The sequence below is a fragment of the Sphaeramia orbicularis genome, chromosome 7 (assembly GCF_902148855.1).
Source record: "Sphaeramia orbicularis chromosome 7, fSphaOr1.1, whole genome shotgun sequence".
NCBI classification, from domain to species: domain Eukaryota; kingdom Metazoa; phylum Chordata; class Actinopteri; order Kurtiformes; family Apogonidae; genus Sphaeramia; species Sphaeramia orbicularis.
In genome coordinates this window covers 17527670-17539361 of record NC_043963.1, presented here as the reverse complement: position 1 = coordinate 17539361, position 11692 = coordinate 17527670, and positions in this window count along the sequence as shown.

Here is an 11692-nt window from a genome sequence, read left to right as displayed (position 1 = left end):
GTTAGAAAAGGAGTGTTTTTGTGTTTCTGCTCTGACGTGGCAGGTGAACTGGGATGTATCTGAATGTGTGATTGTTGCTGTTTGTTTTGTCTGTGTGTATTCAGGGTCTTAACAAGCCTCAAAAGTCTGCAGTTTACAAATCTGCATTTAAAGTCTTTAAAATGTATTAAATTTGATATGGTAGGTCTTCAGTTGTGTTATGAACTTGTTTGCTGTGTTGTGTTGAAATGTTGAAGCTGCGAAGAAAGTAACGTTAGTAGGGCATAGTAGGGCATCATGGCCAATTTCCTTAATTGATTTGATTTCGATTCATAATGTTCTGAACCGATTAATCATGATTTGATTCGATCACCTAAGGCTGAGTGTGGATCCAAGTTAATATTCCTAGAACGACCGGCTTCTGTGACTCGCCTCATAGATGGCAGGTTGACAGATGACTGTATCAGCACTTATGTTGGTCTAGTGTTCTAAAAGTGATGTTCTAATGTTCTAAAATACATGTTCCTTTCATATTACATGCGGTTTTTTTTGTGTATTTTTACCTCAAGTTATGCCAACTGTAACGGCGGAGATTATGTTTTTATCGGGGTTTGTCTGTTGGTTTGTTTGTCTGTTAGCAAGATAACTCAAAAAGTTATGGATGGATTTTGATGAAATTTTCAGGAAATGTTGATACTGGCACAAGGAACAAATGATTAAATTTTGGTGGTGATGGGGGCGGCTGATCTGCCTTAGTGGAGGTCTGCGTTCTCTGAGTGCTTTTCTACTTTATATATACAGGGTGACACAAAAAAACTGGAACTTTTTAACAATCCAAGAAAACCTAGAGTGATGGAAGAAAAATATTTTATTCATAGTAATTGAAACCTTAAAACATGCCATTTAAGAAACAATGATGGAATTTTCATTTTTTTAAAAATTACTTCCTGTAGATGGCGTCCTCCTGTACGAATGCATTCTTGAAATCTGCTGTTGAGATTCCTCATTGACCGCTGCAACATCTCAGCTGGGATACTGTGAATTTCATCCTGAATTCTCTGTTTAAACTCATCCAGAGTTCTTGGTCGAGTCGTGTACACTTTACTCTTGAGATAGCCCCACAAGAAAAAATCACAAACGGACAAATCTGACGATCTAGGGGGCCAGGGAACGTTACCGAATCTTGAGATCACACGGTTACCGAACAATTCTCACACAGCCGCCGATGGTTACTAAAATGGGGGTGTGTTTACTTGCTCAAGGTCACTGTCTCGCAGTGCTGCCACTTGCTCATGTCTGCCAATACGCACTTCAAAAATTCCCGTTTTTTTGGGTCACCCTGTAATTTAAAAAAAATGAAAATTCCATCATTGTTTCTTAAATGGCATGTTTTAAGGTTTCAGTTACTATGAATAAAATATTTTTCTTCCATCACTCTTGGTTTTATTGGATTGTTAAAAAGTTCACGTTTTTTTGTGTCACCCTGTATTTGATGCATTCTTTTTTTTTTCTTTATCTTTTTTGCCACATATAAGCAAACGGAACAAATGCTTAAATTTTGGTGGTGATCGGGGGGTGGGGTGTGTGTGGATATTTTGTTTGTTCGTCTGTCTGTTAGCAAGATAACTCAAAAAGTTAAGGACGGATTTTGATGAAATTTTCAGGACATGTTGATTCTGGCAAAAGGAACAAATGCTTAAATTTTGGTGGTGATAGGACGGGGGACTGATCTACCTTAGCGGAGGTCTGCGCTCTCCGAGTGCTTTTCCAGTTTATATATACTTCTTGTATTTTTTTTTTTTTTTTTTTTTTTTGCTACTTACAGGCACGGAGCCAAAAACGGTAACTTCACTGACCCTGATTTTCTATATGACAATAAAAAATTGTGAAAAATTTCACAATAGTAATACAGTCTTGTTAGGTTCTCAAATCTATATTATAAAAGCCAAGTGGCCTCTGTGTGTGTGTGTGTGTGTGCATGTGTGTGTGTGCATACGTGTGTGTGTCTGGGGATTCACACAAAATCTGTACAGAGCTGATTGCTACAGTTTGGCGTATTTATGTGGAACCTGAACTAAAATGAGTTCCGCAGCCTTGACTGTGGAATTTTTGCACTTTGAAAATTCATCCCCTGGGCCGGATTAGAACCTTTGGTGGGCCGCATTTGGCCCCCGGACCGCATGTTTGAGACCCCTGATCTAGACCTACGGGGGTTGTTTTCTTACAGCGAGGTCCAAAAGACATAAAAAAATGAATAAATAAACAAAAGGACATTCTAAAATAAACCCAGACCAGGAGGAGCAGGTGTAAAGTGTGATATAAACAGACGTATTCACATGAAGCCATGTGGGCTGGTGCTTTCATTAACTAATTTGTAGTTTTACCAGCATCATCTGTCATCCTGCTATGTTTACCTGCTGGCATCGAACACACACACACACACACACACACACACACACACACACACACACAGTGGACAGCTGGAGGCTAATGTTAGCTGAGAAATGTAAGAAATAGCAAATTAATCTCATTTAGTGATGGAAGCGTTGACAGACGGACAGGAGGGGACATGTGTGCACACTGAAAAAAATATTTTTTTGGTGCAGTAATATTTATTGGGTTATCAGTCACAATTTTTATTTTCTAATTGTAAGTATCAGTGACAACTGGAATTATTCAAGTAAAACTAAATATGTCTTTTGTGTAATAAATAAACTGTGTGGGAAGAGCAAGTTGTATTATGTATTTTCACATAATATTCAAAGGTTATAGTCATTACACATGAACCTAGAAATACCAAGTAAGTTTTGATAGACAATGTAAACTGCAGAAAAAAACATGTAAATGTTGTGTAAATGTTACTTAAATATTGTCCATTAATAAAAGTTACAAAAAGTATTGTAGTGAGCCACACTGATTGTAATGGGGGCAGTTTATGCTAAGTCATGTGACTCATGTAGTTCGCAGTGTCATTGTGTCATGTGACGGTGCGCTACCTTGCAAGTTTTAAATATTTGTTAAAAGCAAGTTGCTGTTGTGTGTTCCGTAGTTCTATGACTCAAGTTCTGCCTGTAGGGGAGAGTATCTGAGTGAACTGAGTGGAAGGAATATTTCAGTTTGACACCATAACTGAATGGTCTGTGCTGCTGTCAGACAGTCTACGCTGTTTTTAACATGCATTGTTTTATGAAAGTAAATGTCACTGTTGAGAAGTGTAACCAATGTTCACTCTCTGGTAACTTTGTTTTACCAAAACATTATAGTATTTGAACATTACAGGGTGGGGAAGCAAAATTTACAATATTTTGAGGAAGGGATTGAAAGACAGTGTATGACCAATTAGTTTATTGAAAGTCATGAGAATTTATTTGCCACAAGAAAATGTACATAATAGAAAATGTTTTTATTCTATGTGTCCTCCTTCTTTCTCAATAACTGCCTTCACACGCTTCCTGAAAGTTGCGCAAGTGTTCCTCAAATATTCAGGTGACAACTTCTCCCATTCTTCTTTAATAGTATCTTCCAGACTTTCTCGTAATAGTTTTGCTCATAGTCATTCTCTTCTTTCCATTATAAACAGTCTTTATGGACACTCCAACTATTTTTGAAATCTCCTTTGGTGTGACGAGTGCATTCAGCAAATCACACACTCTTTGACATTTGCTTTCCTGATTACTCATATGGGCAAAAGTTTCTGAAAAGGTATGGATAATAGTGTTAGGTATGATTATGACATCAATATATGTTTGGTTTCAAAACAATTGACGTAGTGCCTGCTGAGAAAAAACAACTAAATGTTCATTGTAAATTTTGCTTCCCCACCCTGTACCTTGTAAAGCCATTAGCTTTGGGTGCATTAGCATTAGCATTTTTTTAGCTTAAAGCAGTCAGAATGTAAGTAAAACTTACAAAGAAGGAGAAAGTAAAATTCAATGACCATATTAATAATCATCAGTAAATTACCTGAGGTTTGCTAATAAAATAAACATATATCCGCAAGTAAAGTTTACTTGATGATCGTCCATCTAGAATTTACTTGCAATTCTAAGTGCAAATACTTTCCTAAGTTTTCCTAAGTAAATAACACCCCCAATTTTTTTTCAGTGCAGGCTTTTTCCTTAGGTTTCTGTGCATAGATGTTGTGTTTTTGTGCATTTCTTCAAGTGCGTGTGTGTGGTATGTTTGGTGTACGGCACTTTGGCCAGCTGTAAAGTTCTTAAAGTGCTTTATAAATAAAGTTGGTATGGTATAAAGTTTGAATTTGAACCCTCCAGGTGCTGCAAAACTATCTTTATATTCATTCTGGCAAAAATCGAGTGGATTTCTACAACCTGTTTGAATTCCTGCTTAATTTGTTACGTTTTATAACTAGTTACGTCACCACATTTGCACATATAAGGTCAAGACTTCCGCCGAACATTTCTCCCAGTACAACATAATTGTTTATCAGCAGCAGCGGTTGTAGTAAAAACTGAAAATATGTCCAAACTTTGAGCCGATTACCTAAAATATACAGTTGTTTGTTGTATTAACAAACACAAGTGGCTGAACAGGACAAAAAGCACTGTCAACAATCTGGCTCATTTGCATTTAAAGGGCCAGCGCTCAAAACCACCTTTCTGGTGTCATTACTCAGAAATAGGGTTGAAGATGGACCTGTGGAGTTGAATTAATGAAGGATTCAGACCCAAGCAGAGCATTTACAGTTTATGTAGACCACAGGGAAATGTTTAAAATGCATAATTCCATTTTAAAAAAGCAAAATATCACTCCTTTAAGTACAGTAAATGCTAGGTTCTTTAGGATTTTAACTTGAGTAGTATTTCAGATGGTGACTTGAACTTCTACCAGAGTCCTTTTCTGGTATGGGTACTTGTACTTCTACTCAAGTGTGACTTTCCAGTACTTTATAAAACACCGGATGAACGTAAAAATACAAAGAATTGGCAAAAGTAAAAATAGCTTTAGATTTGTTCTTGATGTAAATCACAGGTGTCAAAAATCCGGCCAAAACCGGCCCGCCAAAGGGTCCAATCTGGCCCACGAGATGAATTTACAAAGTGCAAAATGCAAAAATTACCCTGAAGATATTAACAGTCGAGGGCATCAAATCCAACTCAAAAATAACAGCATAATAACCTAGAAATAATGACTCCAAATGTTCTTCTTGGTTTAATGTGAGAAAAATGATATGACATTATGCTGATAAATAATGGAAACACCCATTTTTTCTCTTTGATTTATTGCAAAGAACATGGCTGAACAGGACAAAAAGCACTGTCAACAATCTGGCTCATTTGCATTTAAAGGGCCAGCGCTCAAAACCACCTTTCTGGTGTCATTACTCAGAAATAGGGTTGAAGATGGACCTGTGGAGTTGAATTAATGAAGGATTCAGACCCAAGCAGAGCATTTACAGTTTATGTAGACCACAGGGAAATGTTTAAAATGCATAATTCCATTTTAAAAAAGCAAAATATCACTCCTTTAAGTACAGTAAATGCTAGGTTCTTAAAGACTTTAACTTGTGTAGCATTTCTTGAACTTCTACCAGAGTCCTTTTCTGGTATGGGTACTTGTACTTCTACTCAAGTGTGACTTTCCAGTACTTTATAAAACACTGGATGAACGTAAAAATACAAAGAATTGGCAAAAGTAAAAATAGCTTTCGATTTGCTCTTGATGTAAATCACAGGTGTCAAAAATCCGGCCAAAACCGGCCCACCAAAGGGTCCAATCTGGCCCACGAGATGAATTTACAAAGTGCAAAAATTACCCTGAAGATATTAACAGTCGAGGGCATCAAATCCAACTAAAAAATAACAGCATAATAACCTAGAAATAATGACTCCAAATGTTCTTCTTGGTTTAATGTGAGAAAAATGATATGACATTATGCTGATAAATAATGGAAACACCCATTTTTTCTCTTTGATTTATTGCAAAGAACATGGCTGAACAGGACAAAAAGCACTGTCAACAATCTGGCTCATTTGCATTTAAAGGGCCAGCGCTCAAAACCACCTTTCTGGTGTCATTACTCAGAAATAGGGTTGAAGATGGACCTGTGGAGTTGAATTAATGAAGGATTCAGACCCAAGCAGAGCATTTACAGTTTATGTAGACCACAGGGAAATGTTTAAAATGCATAATTCTATTTTAAAAAGCAAAATATCACTCCTTTAAGTTTTTCCTTACTTCAGACATCAAGTTAATCTAAAAATGTTTTTCTTCTTTACTATTCCGACTTATTTTGTACTCATATGCAATACATATCATTTAGAAAATTCGTCTGATTTAATGCAGCGTTAAAACCCACTGTGTGTTTGTGTGCTCATTTGTGTGTGTGTGTGTGTGTGTGTGTGTGTGTTTGTGCATGCGATCACAGCTCAGTCACATGATGCATCACATTGCCGGTGTGTGTTTCACTTCCTCTGTTCTAAACACTGTTTCTGCTTCTTTGCCGTGTCTCTCTTCCTCTCACACTAAATAATGGCTGTTTTTGTCGTTACTATAACCCTATAACCCTTTTTTTTCCTACTTTTCATTTTCTCTTACAATTGTCTAAATCAAACAAAAACACATTTGTATATATTTTTTACTCAACATACTGTGTGATGTACAGTATGTGTGGATATTTGGGTTCACACACATAACAAGTATATACAGTATATACTCCTGAATAATCACAAATAACAGACAGAAGTACCCGAGGGATGGTTTGTTCATTAATCCCATAGACATTATTCCAGGTAAATGTTCTGCTGTGAATGTGCGTCTGTTTCAGTGTCGTAAAAGCTGCTGTGAGTATGTGTTTGTGTTCCTTTTCTTCAGTGGTTTTGGTTTTACTGTGTGTTTTAGCAACAAAACAGGTGGAATAACAGAAAAAGACAAAGAGAAGAATTGAAGTTTGACAGGTGTTTACTAAATAAGGCACTCAGAATGTACATCAGGAAGAGATTTAGGATGTTGAACATGAACACTGAACTGAAACACACTGAACAATAACAAGGATTTGAGTTTTGGCCCAGTGGTTTTTATTTTGGGGCTCTTTTTTTTTCCAAATCAGTCCATTTTTGGCACCTGGTTGAACTCCAAAAAGCAGTTACATGGTTACTCAGTAAAAAAAAAATGAAGCAAAATCACCACAACATTGAAAACAACAGTAAAAACAAAAAACGACAAAGAAAAAAGCCCAAACTGTCTATTTTTTATAGTAAGTCCGTCTCACAGGGGGCGGGGGGTGCACTGAGCATGCTCAGATGTCTATGGAGAGAACAAGATGTATTCTATCAGCATGTTTTGAAAATTCTCCTATTGAGCAAACGGCCAATGTGATATCATGAATTGCGTAAATATACACCTCACTTTTAATGGGCGTGCTATCTGTACGCATTATAAGCTTTCCGCATGTATGTTCATGCCGCGTCAAATAGCACGCGGTTAGGTTTAGGGTTAGCGGTTACAGATATATGAACCGGAGATCTTGGCATAAATTGACACACGATCAAATTGCGTTGAATAACACACGAAAGGATGAAAATGCGTATGTATAGCACGCCAAATGCCATAGGAACTGGTGTGACATACAGTGTGATTTTATGAGATCAGTCTGAAACGGCTGAATTTTAACAAATATTTAAAATAATCCTACATCCAGACACTTCAGGGGTTAAAGGGTTAAGAGCACAACGCATAAAGATAATGTCAGCAAAAAATTACAGGTCTTATTTTATTTAAATAATCAAAAAAATGTAGCCTGCAACACTGATGGAAACTAGAAATAAAGGTTATAATAGTTTTGGATTTTTCATTCTAGTTTAGTTTAATTTAGTTTTGACTATTTTTTTCTCTAATTCATTCAGGTAGTTATAAAAATCGCATGGTTCCGTTTTTTTTTTTTTTTCTCTCGCCACTTTGAACGCAAATTTGACCCCCTGAATGTTAACGAAAAGTCAATTTTATTTGACCAAAAATTCAAGCCTGGCGAAATTTTTTTTTTATTTGGAGTCGCCAAGAAAAAATATCGCAAAATGACTCGGTAGCAACCCCTCAAAAATCAAAATACATTACGCGGATGGGAGCCCTCCCCAAATTTTTTTCATTGTACAAATATGAAACTTGGTACAGACATAGCCCATGGAAGGACAAGTAAAAAAAGATTACATTATGGCCCCGCCCTAAACCCAACAGGAAGTCGGCCATATTGGGTGGAAGTGTGGACCTCTAAAATCCCACCCCTCATACTTTCATCATCTCCTCCTAGGGTTTACATCCAATTTGGACCAAACTGGATGAAAATCACCTACACACGTGTGTGATCAAAAGTTATCACCTACATTTTTGATCGAATGTTGGGCGTGGCTGTGATGACCTCACAATGAAGTGGCCATTTTCAGAAGTATACAAGTGTGTATATCTTGCACATAGAGTGTCAGATTGAGTTGGACCCAATGTAACATTTGTGTGGAATGACAACCTGAACACGATGATATGGAACTCGTATAGTTGGATCGTAAAATGGCTCTCTGACGCCCTCTACAGTTTTTGAATGGGACAAAAAAGTTTTTTTTGACATAGTCAAACAAAATTTAGCACACACATCCCTCATACCAAACTGAACAAAAAAGTCAATGAGGACACACTCCTATTTACAATTGTGTTGCCATGACGACACCAACACTGTGCCATAGAATTGAATGGCTTTTGGCAGCATCCCACCCCTCATACTTTCATCATCTCCTCCTAGGGTTTACATCCAATTTGGACCAAACTGGGTGAAAATCACCTACACACGTGATCAAAAGTTATCACCTACATTTTTGATCAAATGTTGGGCGTGGCTGTGACGAGCCTGTGATGAAGCGTTCATTTTCAGAAGTATAAAACTGTGTATCGCGCAGAATGTCGGATTAAGTCCACGAAACGGTGTCCTCTCACTGTCGATGTTCTCGGCGGTCGTATCAGGAGGGCGAGGGCCTTAACACCGCTTGTGGTTTTAATTTTACTTAGTTTTTAGAGCAGGTTTGCTAGTTTTTTTTAGTTTTTGTTTTTTTTTTTCTAAATGCTTGGTTTTAGTTTAGTTTTTTCATATCTTTTATCTTCTTCGCCGTCGTATTCAAATAAATCCCAGACAGGACTCTGCTGCTTTCTCCCAACTTTAGTCTCCATGTTTCCAGGTAGAGTGGGGACCAGAAGACGACTGGAAATGACAAGTGACAGACTGCGAAGTGCCGTATGGTGCCACCAGCTAAAATTGCTCAAGCAAAATAAATCAATTTCATATCAATCTGACATTGACAGATGAAAATGAAGGGAATTTTATCCATAATTTTTAGATGTTTTAGTTAGTTTTTTTTGTTTTTTTTTTTTACTTTTATTGAAGAAAACAAAATAAAACAAAAAAAAAAACAAAAACAATGTACAGAGTAACAACGTTTGTCCTGAGATTGGGCCCAAGATTATAATATAAAATATTTGGTTACAAGAAGAAAAGGAGAGGGGAAAAAAAAAAAAAATCCAGGCTTAAATATCCATTCCAACAAGACTGAATACTGGTCTCCATCTTCTTTCAAAGGTCGGAGTCTTCAGCTGTAGCTGTGCTGTTAACTGTTCCATGAGACAAACTTGTTTAATTTTTTGTATCCATTGTCCAACTGTAGGTGATTCAGGTTTCAGCCATAACATTGTTATCATTTTTCTCGCAGTCATCAGAAGAAGATGTAGTATGAATTCTTGGTCGTGGGATAGACCATCAGGGAATATGTCCAGTAAAAATAATAATAATGGGTCCATAGAGAGGTTCACTTTAAGTAAACTATCCAATATGCCTTTCACATTAATCCAGAAGTGTTTCACAATGGGGCACTTCCAACATATGTGTGTCTGATCACCGACAAGACCACAGTTTCGCTAACACTTGTTGCTAACACCACTTTTAGAGAGAAAAGATTTTAATGGGGTTCTGAAAAATCCTATTTTAACCTTCCAGTCAAATTCCTTCCAAAGCTGACTCCCCACCCCCCTGTGACAACCAGAGCAAACATTTCCCCAAATATCCTCATCCAATATTACATTTAATTCCAGTTCCCATTGTTGTTTTATGTGCTGTGTTTTAGTTCGTTTTGTAAGTACACGATACAGTTTCAGTTAGTTATCATTTGTTTATTTTATTATAGTTTTTATTTATGTCAGTCAATTCTAGTTTTTGTCATTTCGTTAGTTTTCGTTAACGATAATAACCTTGGTAGAAATAACAAGAAATGACTGGATGTAACTTTCTCTGTACTGTCACAAGTGGCAGATTGTAATTTATAATAAGTTCAGTGAAGTTTTCGTGAATAAAATAAATATTGTTCCACTTCTGGCCCAAATTCCCTCATCCCTGTTGGAATCTAGACTTATGATTTATATCCTCTACTTTTTCCCTCTTCATTCTCCATCTGAATTATTGTTATTATTATCAGAATGACATTTAGAGATATTCTCAAATTAGTATGTAAGAGCTGAAGCGTACTGTAAAAACAACTAACAGGTAATTAAACCTGATAAAAGCCTCATGATCGTTTTCCGTGCACGCGTTATTTCCCATCTGTCACCTGTGAAGACAAACCGGCTGCGTTGTGTAGCATTTTCAAACAGACATGTTTGTCATACTTATGTTGTGATTACTGTCAACAGAGGAGATCACGTGAAGACCATTTTTAGTGTCTGTTTGGTCACAGCTCATGTTTCAGTATTCAGACACATTTCTGCTGTTTACGTCTTACTTTCCATTTTTTTTCCCACTACGTTTTGTAAAAGGAGTTCTGAAAAGCTGGATGCGACTGCGCTACATGTGGAGAATGTGGAATGGTCGAATGTTTTTATCAAAACATGGTATACGTGATCATATCCAGCAGACATGGAAAAAATGTTCAAGTGAATCTCAGAATCCTATGGCAAGTTAAATCAGACTTAAACCCATAAAAAGACAAAAACATCTACTGATCTAACCTGTTTAATACCTGTTGATCCATTAATTCTATCAATACATGTAAATAACTGGTGTAAAATACAGTTTGTCGTCTTTTCATGGTCATCAGATATGACCCATTTGGATGTTCAGAGGCTCCGTAGTTACCGTGGAAACACCGTCATCTTCTACAACATTGATTCACCAGTAAAACCCACGGAGTTGGATCAATAACAGTGGATGGAAACACTTGGTTTATGTTCAAATATTGATATATTTGACTAAAAAAGTCACTTTTTTTCAGTTTTCCCTGTTTTTGATATAATAACCTTTAAGTTTAATCTCAGCTCTTATGAACATCTACATGATCATTAAATTAAATATAGGAAAATACCTGATGTTTACTGAAAAAACACAAAATATGGAAGATAATATTATGATAAATAGTGATAAATCGCTTAAGAAAAGTTAAATATAGACAGAAAAATATTTTGGGACTGCCACAAAAGTAGTATTGGGTGTTTATGGGTTAAACTAAGAAACACAATTCAAGACATTTTATCTAAAGTGCGAAAAAAAAAAAAGATATTTTACTAAAAGTCACTTTTTCTTCAGTTTTCTCAGATTCTGATTGAATAACCCTCATCTTTAATCTGAGCTTTTATGAACACCTACCTGATCAGTGATTTAAATACAGGAAAATACGTGATTTACACTGAAAAAACTCAAAATAAAAAGGATAATATTGCAATAAATGTG